This window comes from Battus philenor, unplaced genomic scaffold (assembly GCF_028537555.1).
Source record: "Battus philenor isolate CCGP_79_NKW_IND1 unplaced genomic scaffold, ilBatPhil1.0.hap1 SCAF_12, whole genome shotgun sequence".
Classification (NCBI taxonomy): Eukaryota; Metazoa; Arthropoda; class Insecta; order Lepidoptera; family Papilionidae; genus Battus; species Battus philenor.
Genome location: NW_027181674.1, coordinates 12096152 through 12111683, shown reverse-complemented (window position 1 = coordinate 12111683; position 15532 = coordinate 12096152).

Below are 15532 nucleotides of genomic sequence, written 5' to 3'. Positions count from 1 at the left end.
ACTTAGTGCTTATACTTATTCTTAATTTCTCTTATATCTATACATCCAATAATAACTTATCCTATTTGACAGCTTTGAGCCCGCTTGTTTCTATTTAGTCTTATTTCTACTGATTGAATTTTTAATTACTGTTGATGCGAATCGTAAAAATATGGGACGGTGCTGGTTGTCGTTTATTATAGAGCAGATGTTGTCCCTCTTTATGTCGACCCCCAGCTCCATCTCGCATTCAAACCTCGCTCTTCCATACATGGGGCAGCAGGTGATCAGATGCAACACAGTTTGGTCCACCGTGGGATCACAAAGGCAGGAGGGACTCTCTTTGAGTTTGAACCTGTGCGAGTACTCGGAGTATCCCCTGTGCCCCGTGAACATTTGGACCAAGACTGTGTCCATCTGAATCTCTCGTAGAACGCGATACGCTACATTTACGTTCGGGAAAAGTATCCGCGTTGTCGAAGCCGTACATCCTTGCGCATACCTCTTATCCCATTCGCCAAGCGTGTCCAGCCTAAGCTGTCGCTTGGCAAATGAGATAGGGCATCTCTCGTATTCTCTTTTTACTTTTCAGGGCTGCATCCTTAGCCAGCTGGTCCGCCCTCTCGTTGCCCTCTGTCTCTGCGTGCGCTTTCAGCCAGTACAGTTTCACTTCTTTTCCTTTCTTTCTCGCATCCATCACATTCTCTTTTATACTGCACGCTAAGGGATGGAGGGTGTCAAATTTTGCGACCGTTTCTAGGGCGGACCGTGAGTCGTTGAAGATCGCTACTTTTTTCTGCGGCCCGCTAGCTGCATGCCCTGTCGCATACATCAATGCCAGCAGCTCTGCCTGGTATACTGTGCAGAAGTTTCCCAACTTGAGTTTTTTGGTTTTTAACTCTACAGCATTCCGCGTGACGAAGAACGCCGCACCTACTTTGTCATCTATGCGGCTGCCGTCGGTGTAAATTGCCAGATCGGTAGCCGCAGTGGCAAGTTGGACCTCTTCCGCGTTTTCCTCCAGACATGAGAACTCAACACCAATTTGAACAGACGGGTGTGGTTGTCTCAGGAAGCTTTCTGGTGTTTCCAGTTCTCGGTTGTCTATTACTCGCCGGGAGTATCCGAGCTTTATCGCGAACAGCTCTGCTGCCTCCTGAACCCTGAGATCCTAGCAAAGCAGCCGGCGCCCATGCACTCGCTCCATACAATATTATAAGCTCCAACACCGCCAGATACATTGTCCTGATCACCTCGGAATTCAGGCGCCAAGATACCTTCGCGGCCGGTGACGATAGAGGCCCTCGGCCTTCCTACAGACATTTTTGACGTGGCTGTTGTACGTCAATCGTGATACCTAGTATCCGGACTTCCCTTGTATGGCCGAGTGGCTCGCCTCCCATAGTCAGTAATGGGGTGTCGTATTTAAGCTTTTTGGTTAGCACGATCACCTTTGTTTTGTGAGGTGCAAACCGCAGCTTGTTCTTGACTCCCCATTCATGAATATGAGCAAGATCCTCATTGGCCTTACTCGAGATGTCCTGAGCCTTCTGCCCCGAGAAGACCAGCACAATGTCATCTGCGAACGCTTGGCAGTGTGTCCCACCCTTTACCACCTCTTCCAGGAGGGGGTTAATGACGAGGGTCCAGAAGGCCGGACCCCCCACGGACCCTTGCACGCATCCCTTGGTGGTCTCTCTGGCCCACTCTGCCCCCGCGTACCGTACGGACACCTTGCGATCACTAAAGTAGCTATCGACAAGGCGCCGCAGATTCACGGGGCAGCGTGTTTCGGCCAGTCTGCACCTTATAGCAGGCCACCAGGCGTTATCGAAGGCTCCCTCAATATCCAGTGACACCAACACTACAATCTCCTTCTCCTCCAAGTGAGCTCGCCGGTGCTGGGTCAGGTTATACAGGGAGTCCTCGGTCCACCTCTGCGGCATAAAGCCGTATTGATGGCTTAATATTATATAAGGCGCAGTGTATCACCGGATTCTTTTGACCATGATCTTTTCGAACATTTTCCCCATGACGGGCAAAAGACCGATCGGCCTATAAGACTTCGGGTGCGTGTAGTCATCCTTGCCGGGCTTTCGGAAAGCCACGGCAACCGCTTCCTTCCATCTCGTGGGGAAGTAGGAAAGCGCGAGACATCTGTTCGTAATTGCCAAAAATAGAACGGGGTCCACGTCGATCGCCGCTCGGCAGATGTCCGCAGTGAGTCCGTCTGCGCCAGGTGCCTTCTTGGCATTGGAGGTTGACACGGACCGTCGGAGTTCCTCCATCGTAAACGGAGGGTCGTGACTTTCGTCGTGACTCTCCGCGTTGATTTCATCGGATTTAACTCTTACCGTACGGTGGTCCGCATTGTCTTCCCCGGGGTTGTCTTCCGGGGAGAATACCTCTGCCAGCAATCTGGCTGATCCCTCTGCGTCCAGTGTTTTACCTAACTGGACAAGGGGGACTTCCACACGCGTCGTCTCCGTGCGACGGATCACACGATAGATCCCATCCCACATTGACTCGCGATCTTGCTTTTCGCAGAAGCTTTTCCAGCTGTGAGTCTGGGTCGCTTTCGCCTCGAGTTGGTAGGCCTTCTTCGCCTCGACGTAGTCGCGCACGACCATCTCTCTGCGGGCCGGTCTCGCGTTCCTGATGCGTCTTCTCTTCCTCGCGACATCAGCCTTGAGGTGAGTGAGTCGCTCGTTCCACCATGGCAGTTGTGGCTTCCTTCCCTTAGAGATCTTCGGCAGGACCAACTCGCAGGCTTCCCCCCGGTATCCACATACCGACCGACAGTGCTGTCCAGCGCCTCCTTTTCGGTGATTTCATTCACCTCGGTAGACGTTAGACCGCGGTCGGCCAGCAGCTGGGCGAGAGTTCGGTTGAACTCGTCCCAGTCTGCCCTTTGGGTAGCGAATTTCCGTGTGGTTCGCCTGACGTCCGTACCTTGGGACCTCACAAGTTTCAGATAGAACACAATCGCCTTGTGGTCCGAAGATATTATATTGTCCACGAGACTCCAACCCTCTACCCGATCGAGCAGAGTGGTCGAGCACGCGGTTACGTCGATTCGACTGGAGTAGCGCTTCCCTCTCCGGTAGGTATCGAATGTCGGCTCAGACCCTTTATTGAGCAGGTGGAGCTCCAATTGGTCGAGTGCAGCTGCTACCTCTACTCCTCTCTGGTCCGCGCTTAGGCAGCCCCACTCGGTATTACGAGCGTTGACGTCACCGCCCAGCACTACGTTAGGTGTGCCCAAGTCTTCCACCGCCGAGCTGATTCGGTCAAGGTGTGGTCCGACTGCGACATTCGGTTCCAAGTAGACGGATACGATTCCTATCTCCCAAGCCCCAGTTCTCACTCTAGCGACAGCGATGTTAGGTGTCGTGAGCTGGGGGCATTGAGAGATATCAATCGTATCGTCGAACAGTACAATGGCCGCCTTAACTACTTCGCCTACGTCCCGGACGGCGCATTGTACTATCCTTGTCCCCGGATAATGCCGCATATCGCCTGTGGCGCCGATGTAAGGCTCCTGGACTAGAGCTAGCGCCCATTTCCTCTTTGCGGCGGGGTTTTTTTTTTTTTATAAGACCCCCACTATTGGGGGCCTCTCGTACCCCTATCTGATTTTGGGACAGGGACCTTTTGTACAATATATTTTTTCACATTAATTTTTATTTTTATACTCTTCTCTTATTCTTCTTATTATCTTCCATTCTTTTCTATCTATCATGCTACATTTCTATTCTTTCGTACTCTTATGCTCTATTTTCCTCATTCTTTCGTCCTCTTATATTTTTTACAATTCTTAGTTTCTAGGTACATTTATCACATTTTATTTTTCTATACAATTAATTATTTATTTACATCACTTTTGTTTTATTTTCTTTTGTTTTATACCTAGCTTTTATTTCTGTTTACTGTTTGGTTTATGACTGTCTTACAATAATCGAGGAACTCATCTCTTGTTTGTTTTCCGCCTATCAGGGAGGCTATTGACTCCTCCCTGATTTGAACCCCAGACCGGCACTCGAAATCGTACCGGAGTCCCCCGAATGCGGGACACCGGGCCACAAGGTGGATCACGGTCTGGTCCACGCCCGGTTCACAGAAGCACGAGGGGTCCTCCTCGAGCTTAAACCTATGAAGGTACTCAGAGAACCCCCCGTGCCCCGTGAAGAGCTGGGCCGAGACCGCGTCCACCTCGATGCTGCGGAGCACGCGGTAAGCTGAGGCGGCGTCCGGGAAAAACATCCTCGTTACGGAAGTCGTCATACCTTCCACATACCTCCTATTCCATTCGTCGAGCGACTCCAGTGTCAGTTGTCGCTTGACGAATGAAACGGGGCATCTCTCGTACTCAGGTCGTCTCTTACTCTTCAGGGCCGCCTCCTTCGCCAGCTGGTCCGCCCTCTCGTTCCCCTCCATCCCCGCGTGCGCTTTCACCCAATATAACCTAACGGTAGGGTAAGTATTATGCGGCGGGCGGTTTGCGGGTGGTCCCTCCCTTCTCCTTCCACCCGGTTCACCGCACTCGCCGGTTCTTCTACTGGATCCCTGGTTGGGTCCCGGGTTCGATTTCTACTAGCGAGCTCCGCCTCCTTGAACAGTTCGTAGAGCCGATTGATTGCTTGTAACACCTGTTCCTTTATCTCCGTTTTCAGGTTGCGTGAGCTGCCCAAGTGCAATTTTGCCTTGGTCAGGCACGCTCGCGCTTCCTTCACACAGTCCGCGGACGCCGGTTTGTCCCCTTTCGGGGATTGCCCGGTCACCGCGGGAGCAGATGTCGGCTCCGCTGTCTTGAGCGCCGTCCGCGTCTTTGGTTTTACGGCCGGTACGACACTACGGGGAGAGGTCCTGGGCTTCTTCGTCTGCCCTTCCCACTCCCCCACACTCATCCTGACGTTTCCGATGGGCGAGGTGCTCACCCTGCCTGCCTCGCTGGCACCTGCCTGGCTCACCTCGCCCGCGTTGGTGGCCTTTGTGGGGGTCCTGATCATTTTTTAATATAGTACTCGTCTAAAAATCTTAAAATGGTTTATGCCGCTTCTTTGTTTAGTTAATTTTGTATATTATTATTTCTTCTTTTTCGTTGTCCTATTCTAGTGCAAAAGGCAGTCGGTTTCTTATCCTAGGGCAATAGGGCCACTTACAGTAATTGTAAAACTATTTTATCCTAATTTACCTAATGGAATTGTCCAATTAGGTTAAAATTAATTTAGGATTAATATAATCCTTGTCTAATAGTATAAAAGATAATATTTAAAATTTTGTTTATTAATAATATAATACGATTAATGGTAAAAAGGAGGGCTAGCTGAGTATTTTATATTATGGCTATTGGGCTAGTGAATAGTAAATTATTTTGAGTGCGGGCCCAAGATTTTTTTTTTTAATTGTCTATTATGTTGCTTGTTAGTCAACCGAGCTCGCTTGCCTTGACCGCGGCGCAGGTACGTGACAGATGTCACGGTGCGACGCGCGGGCGGCGCGTAAGCGGCTCGAGTTATCTTATTTAACTCCTACCCTCCCTTTTGCTTTTAAAATTTTTGTCAATCTTTTCAAAATTATGCTACTTATTCTAATTCTTATAAACTATGAGATGGGTCAAAAGGACCGCAATCTCAGTGGCAGCCGCTGAGTATATTTATTTTCTTAATGTTTGCCAAATAATTTTATTTTCGTAATAATTATAAGAATTTTACCTTTGTGGTGGGCAGGATTTTTCTTATTTTTGTTGTTGTCAGCCCTTTAATGGGCCCTAAAAATTGGCACCCTGCAAGTGTGCGCAGGGTCCGCGACAACTTTGGCAATCTACCCACCACTTGTTTTTTATAAATTTTGAAGGTAATATCTCAGCGGCTACCTTGCTTATCCTAAGTCTCCTAGCAACTCCGGGTCCCGGCTGCAACCTCCGTTGTCCTCGGAACCGTTAGGGCTCCGGATGCTCGCAGAAGTTTCGGAAGAAGAATTCCAATTGGATTCAAAGGAGTTTTTCCAATTGGAATTCCCTTACTTCGGCTGCAGCTCCTCCAGTCCTGGCCTTAAAAATATGTTTGACGTCTCAATCGATAGGCCTTAACAAGGCGCACGTCGCCACAGTTCCCGTTACACACTTTCCCGCTTAAAATTATGCGGCGTTTTAGTTTTTTTGTTTACGCACTTTCTCACTGTTTTTATTGTTTTTGATTTAAAAAATCCAAATCTGATCGGATTTTAGGAAATTTAATGTCAGCGCGTTTGTAATTAAAGCGCGCTTTTTTTGACAATATAATTTTAAATTTCTGAGCACTTTTTCTATCTCTTTTGATTTTTATATCGGGAGCGGCGGATTTAAGCAACACGGACACGTCTTGTTTAGAGCGGAGCGCGCGGCGGACTATTATGCGTCACGAAACGAAGAAAGGAAACAATTTTTTTGAAGAATTCAACCTCTTTAATTCTTGGACAGATAGGCCAATCGGTTTTTTCTAAACAATTATTTGAATTTACTCAGATCAGAAATCGATCAGTATCAGGAGGTTAAATCCCTACTGGTCCTGTCTGTAGGACTTTGAGTTTGCGTAGTCTTCTTTATCCGGCTTCCGCAACGCGACGACCACTGCCCCCTTCCATCTCATGGGGAAGTGGAAAAGAGCGAATTCCACCTTACCTCCATTAGACGTTAGTGAGATTTATATAAATAAGATTATTATAATGGAGGAATCTCTTGCTAACCCAGCAGTCAAGGCAGCGGCCGTTTTTATGTTACCCACGCATTCCTCTTGGAATACTATGCCGTAATTACCTAGCGACTTTGCTATGCTGATGTTAAAGTCTTCCGGGAATGTCCAAAAGCCGGTCTCATCTGTAGTTTTGAAAAATCTTGAATTTGTATTTTGCGTTTTTTTTTATCAAGTACAATTTGTTTTGGTATCTTGTTATTTTCGGCGATGTAGATTGAAAATCTTTCAAAGAGCTCCTCTATTATAGCTGTGTGGGTAATCGCGACCTGCTCCGACTTTCGAACAGCTTGCCGCACTCGTCCAGCAGGCATATGGGACGGAGATTCTGCGGCCCTGCCTTCTTTCCTCAAGAGGACCCATCGTGCCTCCTTCCAAGGCGTGGGGAACGTGGTTCGGCGGAGACAGCTGGTGAATAGCTCCGCCAGCTTGCCCCCCAAAGACACCAGATTAAGTACCTAGACTCGACCTGGTATTCTGTCGAGCCCAGGTGCGGTGTCCGCGCTCAGAGGCGGCACACGGCTCGATTCAGCTCCTGCGCCGTCACCCCGGTCTCATCTGTCCATGACGGGGCGGGCTTGGGGAACTTGACCGATCTTCCGGAAAGACAATATCTACTATTCTCTTCAGGAAAACCGGTTCTAAGGTCTCCGTCGTCGGGGGCATCCAGGGCTGGAGTTTTCCCAGCACCATTCGGTATAGACGCCCCCACGGATCCCTGTCGAGTCCCTGCAGGAGAACTTGTCGCTCGCTATCGCCTTCTGCAGCGCCTTTGTAGCCGCCCGGTACTCCCTGTACAGTCTGGCCATCTCCTCCTCTGGAGTTCGCCTTCGCCTCCTTCGGGCTCTGGTGTACTGGTGGCGGCTCAGCAAGCAGACCTTGCGTAGTTCCGCAATTTCTGCCGACCACCAGTGCACCGCCCCGCGCTTGGGACGACCGGCCCGGGGCATCGACACATCGCCACCAGCCAGTTCGCTCCCCTCTTCGGTTCGGACAGAACCTTTTCGGCGTTCTGCTAATCGATGACGCCGGCGGCGGCCTCCATCCGGTCTTTGTCCAGCCGCTCCAAACACCGGCGTCGCGTAGTGCTTCCGTCACGGTCGCCGGAGTCGACGGGCCTGCGGATCGCAACATCGAAGACGATGTGGCGATGATCAGAAAGAGTGACCATCTCCTCTGCAACCCGCCAGTCCGATAACATACGCATTGCAGCGGGAGTTGCCCATGTTAAGTCCACGACCGACTCTTCCTGCCAGCGCACGTACATGCGATCCGTCAGCACATGCTGACGGATCCCCTGTTGACAAGTCGGAGATCCAGTCCGACCGCCTACTCTAAAACGGTGTCTCTCTTCAGATCGTCCTTCGTATTCCCTGTGCTTGCGGAGGCTGCGGCTGTGCGAGCGGCTCGGGAGGAACGGCCGGCTGAGTCGGACGCGGTCCGGTCCTACTGGCATAAGCGGCGACCTTATTGCCCTGTCGGGGAACAGTTTAGCCTCGAAGGCAGCCAGTTTCGACTCGATGAGGGCTCCAATGCGATGCATGAGCCCCTCTGCGGTCGACGCGGACGTCACTGGCACTGGTGCCGGCCGGGCCCGCGAAGGTGGGGGGCAGCTGCCTTGGCATGGTCCGTTGTACCACTATGGAGGCGACGAAGTTCCACCGTGAGGCTTTCCACTTTCGCGGAAAGGCTGGAAAGCTGACAACGCAACTCTGCGTTCTCTTGCACCAGCTTCTCGACGGTGGAATCGCCTGCCGTCCTGCGCGACATCTCCTCTAATGCCGCTTTGACGTTCCGCGCAGCGAGCCTAAGGCCACGCACTTATGTGCCCTTGAGGTTGCTGGACCGGTCCGTCACTTTCTCAATAGTCAGGTGGTTGGCCTCTGCATGTTGCCGGGGATCAGCACACGCTCGCATTTCGCGAGCCAACTTCTCCGGACTCGGGAGTCCTTTCTTCGACCTAGTGCGAGGTGGCTGCACAGAGGAGTCGAAGAGTCCCTCCTCACTTTCGGCCCTGCCGACCGTTTCCGTGCCCTCGATCACCTGGGCAGAAGCAGCCGCATATTTTGCGGCCACGCAAAATATGCGGCTGCTTCTGACAGCGCGAGGGCTCGGGGGCTTGTACTTCCTCTTACCGGCCCTTGAGAGCTCGCCAGATTCGACCGATGCGCGAGAGGCGTCCGATCCGCCCTCGCTTATGGCGGGGCTGTCTGGGCAAAGCCCAGAGGTGGAGGATTCCCCATCATCACTGGGACCACCCTGGGGAAAATTCGTTTTCGTAACTGCGTCCATTTTTTTCCTTTTAAGGGTGAGGTCCCTTCGCGCTTGTAGGCTGAACTCCCTTCCAGCCACTCATCCCGTCGGCACGGTCCAACCTTGCGATTAGGGTTATTTTTGGAGAGGTTTTCTTGGGCACTGGATGGGCACGGGATGCTACCTCAAGCCTGAGCGGCTCGCCTCTGGGACTGTGCAGTTCTTGGCCGTTTCTCAATTCTGGAAAGAACCGATGGTACGCCCCCCACTCTACCAGTTTTGTCCACGCCGATGCGCTTGCCCATGTAATAAACGCTGGCGTAATGTAGGCTCGCGTAACGATTTTTGCGTTACTAAAGGTACGACCATTTAGTGTCCGTTCTTTTAGATCGCCACATGCTCTAGCCCATTGACGGGGCTGCTACCTTGGACTGTATGGGCAGTTACAGTTTAATTTCAGGTAGTTTCAGTAGGTTTAGTTTCAGGTAAGTAAAAATTCGCTTTTCGTAATGTACCTTTATTTCAGTTGCAAACTGGATGTAGTGCATCCGCACATGCACGGTTGCAGCAGTTCCCGGGCGAGTTGGCGGGGATATACTCATACCAAGACTGGCCAGGGTACTGCTTTGTACTGTAGTTCCTCCACGCACGTAACAGATTTTTTCTTGGTATTTTATAGGAAATGCTGTTTTTACTATTAGCGATTGTCGCTAAGACCATGCTCTGACTCCTGGATATTACATTTGATAATAGGCTAGGCTACATTAGTTTAAAATTGTACCTAACGTCTCTGCATTAAAGGTGCTTAGGTATTAGGTTCACTCGGTTCCATTTTAAATCGTAAAAGACAGTTAAATAATTCATATTTAAAATTGCCTTCCATGAATACATTCTTGAACTATCTTGAAATTCTTATTTTCAGAAAAAAAATACAGGACGGGGCATTATTTTTGGGAGTTTATGTACACAGACATGAATACATTCAAAGGATATATTTATTCTCGTTCCCGAGTTATATCGAATTGCATCGGAACTATGCTAAAACTAGGTTTCGCAAACACCCTCTGTGTTCACGCCACGAACGCTATTTCACATAGACACACGGTAACGTGGCGACTGGCTGGTAAGATCATTTCGGGACATCTTTTTTTTTTTTTTATGACCCCCGCTATTGGGGGCCTCTCGTACCCCTATCTGGTTTGGGAAAGGGACCTTTTTTTTACATATTTTTTCACAAAGTTTTTTATTTCCATAGTCATCTGTCATTCATCTTATTATCTTTTATTCTTTTCTCTCTATCATGTTATATTTCTTTTCTTTTATGCCCTTTTACTCTACTCTTATTTCTTTCATCCTCTTATTTTGTTTTACAAATCTTATTTACTAGGTATGTTATCACAGTTGTTTACTTATAGTTATTATTTATTTTACTTCAGTCTTTTTTGTTTTCTTTTAACTAGTTTTGTTTTTTTGTATTGCTTGTGTTATTATTGTTTTGCAATACTTGAGGAATTCGTTCCTAGTTACACTTTCGCCTATCAGGGAGGCTATTAACTCCTCCCTGATTTGAACCCCAGACCGGCACTCGAAGCCGAACCGGAGTCCCCCGAATGCGGGACACCGGGCCACAAGGTGGATCACGGTCTGGTCCACGCCCGGTTCACAGAAGCACGAGGGGTCCTCCTTGAGCTTAAACCTATGTAGGTACTCAGAAAACCCCCCGTGCCCCGTGAAGAGCTGAACCAAGACCGCGTCCACCTCGATGTTGCGGAGCACGCGGTAGGCTGAGACGGCGTCCGGGAAAAAAATCCTCGTCACCGAAGCCGTCGTTCCTTCCACATACCTCCTGTTCCATTCGTCGAGCGACTCCAGTCTTAGTTGTCGCTTGACGAATGAAACGGGGCATCTCTCGTACTCAGGTCGTCTCTTACTCTTCAGGGCCGCTTCCTTGGCCAGCTGTTCCGCCCTCTCGTTCCCCTCCATCCCCGCGTGCGCTTTCACCTAAAACAACCTTACATCCTTCCCTTTTTCTCTCACTTTCATCACATTCTCCTTCACTCTTAACGCTAAGGGGTGGAGGGTGTCCGATCTTGCGACAGTTTCGAGGGCGGACCGCGAGTCGCTCAGTATGGCGCAGGCTTGCGCTGACTCACCGGCCGCGTACCCTGTTGCCTCAGCTAGAGCCAGCAGCTCTGCCTGGTATACGGTGCAGAAGTTGCCCAACTTGAGCTTTTTTGTGTACAGCTCTGCGGCGCCCCGCTTGACGCAGAACGCCGCACCCACCTTATCTTCTATGCGGCTGCCGTCGGTATAAATTACTAAGTCGGCAGCCGCGGTGGCAAGTCGGACTTCCTCCGCACTTTCCCCCAGACAGGAGAACTCCACACCAACTTGACCAGACGGGTGCGGTAGTCTCAGGTAGCTGACCGGTACCTCCAGGTCTCGGTCCCCTACCACCTGCCGGGAATGACCCTTTCTTATTTCAAATAAGCGGGCTGCTTCTTGGACCCGAAGGTCCAGGGGAAGCAACCCGGCAAGTATAAGGGCCGAGTGCAGGGACGCGGTCCTGTGGGTCCTCGCGATCTTCTGCGCGAAGCCCCGCTGGACCGCGTCCAACTGCCTGCGGACCAGCAGCTTCCTAGCCGCCGGCGCCCATGCACTCGCTGCATACAAAATCGTCGGCTCCAGTACCGCCAGATACATCGTTCTGATCACCTCCGAGTTCAGACCCCAAGATACCTTCGCAGCCCTCCACAGCTGACGATAGAGGCCCTGTGCTTTCTTGCTCACGTTCTTCACGTGACTGTTGAACGTGAGCCTATCGTCAACTGTGAGGCCTAGTATCCGGACCTCCCCAGTCCGGCCAAGCGGCTCGCCCCCCATGCTCAGTAATGGGTAGTCGAACTTCTGCTTGTTGGTTAGCACCATCACCTTGGTTTTGTGTGGTGCGAACCTCAGCTTGTTCCTGACTCCCCATTCATGAACATGGGCGAGAACGGCATTAGCCCGACTCGAGATGTTTTATTTCGGGACATCAGACAAAAACTACTAGTCTTCCTCGGGACCACTTCTTAAATACCGCAGGCAGGTCATTTCTAGATGATTCGATAGGGAAGGGCTAACTCTCTTCCTTAAAGAAACGATGAAGCCAACAAGCCTCTATTATAATACTCGTACATACTTTATCTGACCTCACTGTTGCAGCTGCAGTGAAGGATGCGATAAAGTGAGCGACGTACAATAACGCTTAAATAACTTAATTGTCTTAATTACTCTATTCCTGACGTCGCGCCGTCAGCCCCGATAGCCCCGTTAGCCCCGACTGGCTAATTAGCAGAATTCGCTCATTGCTTCTGGCTGTCTTTTTTGTCTCGGATATTGTATGGTCTTGTGATTTGTGCTCGTCTCGGGAGCGCAGTTTCTTTCCTAACGTAGCACTAACTATGCAGTAGCGGGAGGCATGGTTTTTTGCGTTACACTAGGCACGCTATATATATATTTTTAATTACTAGTATACTATTTCTACCTTCTTTATGATGCAAAAGCAAATGTTAGTCACAAAATTTCTTATTGCAATAAAATTGTACCATGCCTTTATTTAAAACTTGTTATAATATCTTAATCTAAATATACTTAAATAATTTTTGTATGTGTTTAAACACGGAGAAATAAGGTTAAGTCATGTTTGTTGAAGCATTTGTAATTGTATAATAAATCTTGTTATACTAATAAAGGCAATTTTAAATTAAAAAAAAAACTCTCTCTAAACTCTAAACTAAATTTGTGGAATGTATTTAAAACACTTATAAGTAAAATTTTTAAAAAAGTCGGCACGTGTGTATTTACACATGCCGACTTTTTAAAAATTTTATATATATCCGTCTTTATATTTTTCCTTGTCATTGAAATAGCTCTTTATTAACCCTGACCGGCAAATATGAAATAATTAATATTTACGTTTTATATCGGACGTTGGATCACGTTTCAGTATTGTATAGATCTAAAGTTATCTACTAATGAAAATGTAAGATATAATTGTGATGTTAGTTTTAATAAGACAAATGTAAATATGTACAGATATGTTTTAAAATAAATAAAATGTATTATTTGCAAATACTGTTGTTTTATTATGTATTTTTATCTGGAATGTGTTTCTTGTTAATCACAAACGTCGGATTGGCTCCAACAATTCGGCATTATCTTTTCAAATATTTCTTAACTCATGAGGAGATTTTATAGAGAGAATAAAAATAAAAATGACAGTGAAATAATGAAAACTACATTTTATTCTTTATAAATATACTGTAGAGGAAATTAGAACACCAAAATTTAATTCATCAGTTGCAACATTAACATAGGTTACATGAAGTGACAAAAGAGTTAAAATGGTGGGTGATTCAGAATATCGTTGTGATGTACAAATCATATTTTCAGTGATCACCTAGTGACGCCTATGGGTGCCCAAACCAAAAATAACAGTAATGAGATATATATATACAAAGTAAATATGGTGTGTATACACGAACACAAACATCATTCATCATCATTTCAGCCACAAGACCACTGTTGGACATAGGGCTCTCCCAGAGACTGGTTGGAGCCGCCCTGCATCCAGCATCTTGATAATCTTAATAATGGACTTATGCGTGGACGTCATCCATAACTTTCTTCTGCCATCTCAACTTGCCAATCCTCTGGACTATATCGGTTACCTTTATTCATCAATGTTACATTTAAAAATGTATTTACTGAACCAAAAAACATACTAATAATGCACTATAATTTATGATTAATCATATTGTTTTGATTCAAATATGGAATTATGTGATTCCTACGGCTTACATTAAAACAAAATTGCGCGCATGCGTTCTAGATACGCTGAATTAAATGCTCTGTACAGGAAAAGATATAGGACGTAAATAGTGCCGTAACAATTTAATTTTGAAAAAATTGTATTTTTCCTTTAAGCTTAAGTTCCTTTCTTAAATGAACGCAAAGAATATTTCCTAACATATACTAAAACTTTACCTGTAAAATTAATTTAGAACTCTAATGTCAAAAATTTGCAATAGATGGCGTTATGTACATGAGGAATGAAAGTCTGCACCGCGGTGTTAAGATTTTTTAGAATTTTACTTAAGCGTGCTGAATTTACAATTCAAGCTTTTCCCTCTCTAAAAAAGGGAATTTTTCTAATAACATCCAATTTGTAAAAACATTCTTTTGCAACGCTATCGATATATAATTATTAAAGACCCATTCTAATATCTATGTTTTTGCTATTTTTTTTAACATTGGAATTCAACGAAATTATATTAGTGATTTTACTCCTTACAACCATCAACGCACATCTTTGTAGGTTAAAAAGCATGAATTCATTTCTTCATTTTAGACAGAGACAGCGAATTATGCCCGTGTCACATTAATAAACATGATAAATGAAAAACATAAATACTATTGTCATACATTTTGACTGCCATAGTACAGTCAACGCCGGATAAAAGGGCGGGCAAGCCGAGCGATTGCTCGAGGGGTTAAATTTTGTGGGGCGGCCGATACTGAGAATTATTTTGTAAATAAATAAATTTACTATTTAGTTTTTTATTGTGAATTTTGATTTTCTTCTCATTTTAGTTTATTTTTAATTGTGTATCAAAAGGAGACAAATGGTTAAAACGGCCATGAGTATATTCCTTTAATCCACTTAATTTAAATCGCATATTACTATTTTCAAAATATACACGTAATTGTTATAGGTTTGTGTTCTGCATCATATTTGTGTGAATCCAAAAGTAGAGACTTTATAAATCATTGATGGAAGTTGAAATTTGTTAATCTAAACAATAAAGTTCGTATATATTTAGGTTATATATATAAAAGACACTAGTCAATATGTAAGATAGACCTAGAACATATTTATTTTATTGACATTAAGATATGTTTTTTTGACTTATCAATATAAATCACTTACAAATTAAATGCTTAAAACTTAAATTATTTTTAATATTTCTCTAAAAATAGAATTGGTAAACTAAAAACACAGTCAATGCAGTGTTTCCTTAATTTATACAATACTAATATTTAACATAGAAGCTGCATAGGCGCTATCTAAAATATATTTTTCATTTGTTTGCTTTGGTACTGCTTTATATTAAAAATGCACATATCGAGAAAATATCACTATTAGATATTATATTTAGAATCTATAATTCAAATATGTGAGAATTTTCATTAGGAATTCTTAATTCAAATTTACATAAAATTGACTTTTTTTTACTGTTTTATCAATGTCATAATTTTTTTACCGCTAGGAAAACAATTTCTGTGAATTTTTTATAATATCTGTATTGTTTTTACCTACCAAAAGCTTGTATTATAGGCGTATTTGTTTACTTCATTATATACTATAGACAAAACATTTTGTCCTATGAATTTAAACAAGAGATGTAATTATTTAAAAATAGAAGACAAATATTAAACAAAATTAATAGTATCACACATTAATATTTAAAAGTTATCGGTTGATCAAATAATACTACTTTTTCCTGGCTAACTAGTATAACGTTTTG